Source organism: Bolinopsis microptera, chromosome 1, assembly GCF_026151205.1.
Source record: "Bolinopsis microptera isolate Bmic1 chromosome 1, MBARI_Bmic_1.0, whole genome shotgun sequence".
Lineage (NCBI taxonomy): Eukaryota > Metazoa > Ctenophora > Tentaculata > Lobata > Bolinopsidae > Bolinopsis > Bolinopsis microptera.
In genome coordinates this window covers 1973151-1979150 of record NC_087072.1, presented here as the reverse complement: position 1 = coordinate 1979150, position 6000 = coordinate 1973151, and the positions used below count along the sequence as shown (strand labels likewise).

The 6000-nt window shown below is 34.9% G+C and overlaps 1 protein-coding gene across 2 annotated transcripts in view; it reads left to right on the top strand.

Annotated features, from left to right (window-relative positions):
- The first annotated feature begins 454 nt into the window (after positions 1-454).
- The window catches only part of LOC134826777 (trimethylamine transporter-like), a 31321-nt gene continuing 25775 nt past the window's right edge, over positions 455-6000 (top strand). Inside the window, exon 1 of one of the 2 annotated variants that reach the window (XM_063839277.1) lies at positions 455-475. The gene's annotated coding sequence lies outside the window, so the exon portion shown is untranslated. The remainder of the gene's footprint in view (positions 476-6000) is intronic. The other variant, XM_063839289.1, reaches the window with a different exon arrangement.

The following is a 6000-nucleotide window of genomic DNA, read 5'->3' as shown; positions in this document are numbered from 1 at the left end:
TTTCAAATAAGTTCCCGAATTTTTCTTTGCATTAGTCGATTACATTAAAGTATTAAGGTATTAAGCGATTGTTTACTGATGATCAAGTGATTGTTTTCTGTTTAGTTTGCAGACTGGAGTAGATGATCTGAAAACCATGTGACATGTCACGTGACAGATCAACACCACGTGTTTTAAAGCTGTAACCCACTGTAACCATAGTAACCCACTGTAACCATAGTAACCCACTGTAACCATAGTAACCCACTGTAACCATAGTAACCCACTGTAACCATAGTAACCCACTGTAACCATAGTAACCCACTGTAACCATAGTAACCCACCGTAACCATAGTAACCCACCGTAACCATAGTAACCCACTGTAACCATAGTAACCCACTGTAACCATAGTAACCCACTGCACCTGCACTGTTTTAAGATTTTTAAGTTTGATAATTTGAACACTACTATTGACTATATAACAAATAATTTGAGGCTCTAATGATGTAGTTTTCCGAAGATTTCAAGCCTTACGTTGTGTGTTTCCCTTCGTGTCCAAAAGCAATATACTATTTTAAGATTCTCGTTCTGCAGTTTTTAACGCTCATTTATGATTATGGTTAATCCCACGTCATCACACATCTCTACAACGTATCAATCACACTTTATGGAATAAGTATATACATTTTTCCCTATCAACATTAATATTAATAATTTATCGAATATTATAATTTAAAAACCTATTCTTTCTTCCCAGGGGATAGGAATGAATATTTATCAAGCGCTTCTTTGCCACATAAGGATGAAACCAAAGATAATCGTTATGTTTCTTTTTATTTTCAATATAATTGCTCCGGGCTCCCTTCAATTCTAAATATAACTTCTACTGTACGTTCCAGAAATAATTACCGTTGCTTAACGAATTAAAAATGCACATTTTCTGATATAATACTCGTTCAGCTTAATATTAAAACCATTACCCTTTCTGAACTTTTGACCTCAGAAAGGAGTTTGTTGAGTTTGTTCCAGTAAGGAATAACTCGCTCCGGAAGAAAAGATTTGAAAAAAATTCTTAATCTGTGTTATTCTGTTGCTTGAAATTAGATCTGCTATTCCGAAATACTCGATCCATAATTATTCAAACCACTTGCTACTTAAAAGCTTCTATGAGGTCCTCGCGTATATTCGCCGCTCTGCCATGCAGTTGTCAAATTGAGGGTCTGTAGCCGTATGGAAGAATATCCATCTTATTGATCAGACGTGTAGACCGCCTCTCGAGTCTGGACGCTCTCCAGCTCCCAGACAATCCCCCAACTTCTATGAGCCGCAACTGGAAATTTCTTACAACTCAAAATGTCTTACAATTCAACAAATCATACGATTTGCATTAGAATTATAAATGCATGCTTTGATCTTTTCATTCCAAAGCAGGACCTCTTCCACGAAACTTGTACTTAACTTTTGTGAACTTGAGCTAAGTGCGTACTTAGCTTGAGTGCGACAATTTCTATTGCTATGGGAAATATTGTAACCTCCATAAATCGTTTCCCTGTGCAGATACTTCAAGTTCTATACCATTTACCTTATAATTTAAATTAGGATTATTGTTCAAGTTGATATGTACTAATTAACATTTGGCAGGATTAAAATGTAAAAACCAAATACTTTCCCACACTTTTAGTTTTTCAACACGTCCGTGGTTAGCTGCATTACCATTTAATTCATGGAAATCAGCAAATAACTTTAACTGATGTTCGATTTTCAACCAATTTATGGTAACATTATTGTCCTAGATTGAAACGCTGCCTCAAATCCTGCATATTTTAAACTAAAATCTGTAGACAGACTTAAAATATGTAGACAGACTAAAAAATCTGTAGACAGACTGCCAACAACTCAAAATTGTGTTTTTACAGAAGCATTTATTGAAATAAAATGAAATTGTCGTTGCATTCCAAATATATACGGTCGACCGAATGTTTTAATATTCGCTCGAATTTCGCTCGATCGATTTTCAGTCGATTCGGTATTCGGCAGTGGAACATATTCGACCGAATATATTCAGTGGTTCGATAATAGGTTACCGAATATTTTCGGTTACCGAATACCGAATCACCGAATATTCGGTCGAATCGAATACCGAATACCGAACTCCAAATCCGAATATTTTCCAAACTATTCGGTAATCCTAGTGCAGACAGCGTTGGCTACCTTTGGTAACCAAAGTTTTAGTCAGACATTTTGCTAACTTCTAGATTCTAGAACTCGAATTAGTCGAATTCCGTTGACAAGAAGTTCCATGACACTTTTTATCGGCTGTGAATGACGATCAACAATATCATGTCAAAATATGGCGTATTCATACTCTACCAAGATTTAATAGGCAATTAAATCTGCTGACGAATAATTTACTCGCATTAAATCTGGTTTACAACAATTTGAGTCAAACTTTTGACTAAATTTGCTGTAGACGAATTATTTGGTTCCTTATAAGGTATGTACAGGCCCACCTGTCTATTTGTTTATTCGGCACATGAGCTGTGTTCAGTTGTCTGATGAAGTTTGAAACAATAAACCACCTTATTCTGTAACGACTTTGTCTGTAAATCCCTTAAACCCTGAAAAGGTTGCATACTGCAGGATTTTGCTGTAAAAACAATAACTTTAAAACTTTATTAACATTTGCGTCACATAGGAGAAAGATTAAATCTACAGCAAGGCTCCTGCGGGCTATAACACTGTAACTTACCGCCCAGAAATAATAGGGCTGTAAAGCACTAAAGTATAAGCTGAAGGTCAGCTAAGAGCCGTTAATTACTTCCCAAACTGCGGTTTATTTGCAGGGTCGGTTATCTACCTGAACACTCCATGTTTAAGTTTGGTACCGTCTGAAATGGATTGTCATAAAATGCAACGTTGTCTATATATTTTACCCATCTCTATATAAGTATTTGAAATTTATGATCATTAATTCATTTGATCTGTTAACAAACCGTTTGTGACCAGCTTTAGCTACATACCTACTGTATAAAATATAATTAATATTTGTTTTTTTCCCAATATATATCCTCAACTTTAGTACAGTCAAATCCGTCTTTTTGTCGGACAAAATTCGCAACAAAGCGATTTTAACGGGATATGGTCGGGACAGGTCCCAGGATTCATTCCAGAGAGTTCCCAAAATCCTCGACTTCAGGAAAATCCACAGTTACCACTTTTTTACCACCTTTTTACCACTTTGGTTTTCCGCAAATAAGTCACGTTCTGAATATCCTAGAAGATTCTAGTTTAAAGCATTGTGTTAAGAAAACAAAGAAGAACAACTTTTTCTTTAACAACGTTTTCAAAAATAAATTATTTATTTAATTAATTAAATAATTAATAAATTTTAAAATATTTCAAAAATACATTTTCATGAAAAATGTTCACAATTACATTCCACGAATATTGAACTAATTTCTATGAAAATTTTGAAAATTTTCACTAACAATATTTTGAACTTGTAAAATTTACGAAATTTGAGAAGAAAAACCACTATTTACCACTTTTTACCACATTGAATCTCCGCTAAAAAAACGACTTCTGAATATCGTAGAAGGTTCTAGATTGAACCAATGTGTTCAAAATATAAAGAGAACAAAGTTTTATCTGACAACCTTTGGATTAGATAATTAATTAATTAGTTAATTCGATTATTAAACAAATATCCAAAAATTATAAAAATTATTTTTGATCAAAATATTTTAAAATTACATATCACGAATAATTAACAAATTTCCATTAAATTAATCGGGAAATCGAAGTAGTACTTTATATAACCATATATATACTAGATAACAGTCTAACTTATGAGTCCTCAGCTGGCACATTGCTGCAATTGTCCTGACATTTGAGGCAGGTTGATCCACAATGTATTCCTGCTTTTCTGCATGAACAAGCATTGCCACAACCTGACTTTAAACATTTGCAACTGATTTTTTGAATGAGCTTTTTCGGAGCTGTACTCATAAGAGTGGTCACTGGTACATGTGTCCCATTGTTCATCTTCCATCCCAGCTTATCGGATCTAGGTCATTCTCATCCCACACCTGCTGCTGATGGTAAACACGATAAGAATGTTGGCGGGAGCTGTTCGCACTTGATGTCTGCTGTTGAAGATTGCGACTTCTGTTCAAGAACTGAAAGTCTTGCTTCATCTAGTGATCTCGATTTTTATGAAATCAGCTATTCTTAACCAATACAATGTTTTAATTTACCAGGCAAATGAGGAGTTAGTTTCGGTGAATAGCTTTAAGAGGGCGAATGATCGACAATGTAAATTTGCATGGAATGAAATATGGAAAGGGTTGCTGTCCTCAGGTACTATTTAAACTATTTATCTTTTAAGTAAGTGCACTAACTTTTAAACTATGCCCAGCAAATTTGAAACGGATACGTACAGTCCTATTCTTTATCCTGACGCCTCTCATACCTTGTATAAATAAAGAAATCAACGCACCACAGGTTGGATCAACAACCCCTGGTCACTGAACGAAATTAAACGGCAGTACAACGGCATGACTGATTCAGCTCTGAGTGACGTCTTGTGTGTATTATTGCAGACAGTGACCATAGACCAGTTCCAAAGATTCATATCTAGCCTAGCGGTTAGAGCATCCGCCTTCTGCGCAGAGGTTCAGGGTTCGAATCCCAGTGTCACCTAGTCTAGGGAGTAGCTAAGGATCCATTGGATCTAAGGGATCTCAACGGTCGACTCAACCGAATGATAGGAAACTTAATTGAGGTTTAAATGAGGCGGGGCACCTGTTAAAAGTTCAAGCAACTAGGATACCCCTTCAGTGCATACTGTAAACATAGTGCTGTTAACTATTATATCGGCCAATGAAGAGGAGTTCGTTGTAACTGAGACAGGACCATCTTTAGTCCGCGAACACAGTTTAAACAAATGTCCATTCTGTAACGTAGAGATCGCACTAAATGATAAATCCTCAAACCGGATTACAGACAGGGTAAATTATTGTGCGGGGGAGGGGGGAGGTGGTATAGTACACATACGTTAGGCTCTTACTAAGTTCCTAATTCGCTCGCCCAAAAATTTCTCGTGACTTTCTCCGTAGCTTAGTGCACTAGATACCCACTATCGGAATCGTTCTGAATAGCCGATCCTTACCAACTCCGTGGATCCGACTGGTGGTGTCTGATCCAGTGAAAGCGTGGCACAGAAATCGTGCAGAAAGCCCAATTACGGTATCCTAGCACCCTGTCACGTGATAAGCAATTAGGTAATCATTGATAACCCAATCAATTTCGCTAACGAGATAAACAAATTGCTTGATAACTTCGTCATTTTCAATCCGTTTCGCACATCGTTTTGCAGATGTTTTGATTTGCAGAGAGGCAGTTCTGTGGTCTAATCCAGTTGATGTTTCTGTAAGTCGAGAGATATGATGTGTAAATATTTATAAATAAGCTATAATAGTATCGTACAAATTTTGATATTTTACCGTTTATTCCATTTATCTGAATTTTTTAAATCTGTTATCTAATCTATGTGACGGTGTATGTTCTGTTATTCAAGTAAATTCATTTTACGTCACGGCAAATATTTTTGATAAAAAGTATATTTTGAAATTTTTAAAAATTTAATTATTATTTAATTAATAAATCAATTAATTATCTAATCCAAAGGTTGTCAGATAAAAAGTTGTTCTCTTTTATATTTTGAACACATTGGTTCAATCTAGAACCTTCGACGACATTCAGAAGTCGTTTTATTAGCGGAGATTCAATGTGGTAAAAAGTGATAAATAGTGGTTATTCTTTACGAATTTCGAAAATTTTAAAAGTCCAAAATATTGAAAGTGAAAATTTTTATAAAAATTAGTTCATTGCACGTGGAATGTAATTGTGAACATTTTTTATGAAAATATATTTTTGAAATATTTGAAATTTTATTAATTATTTAATTTATTAATTAAATAATTTATTTTTGAAAAAGTTGTTAAAGGAAAAGTTGTTCT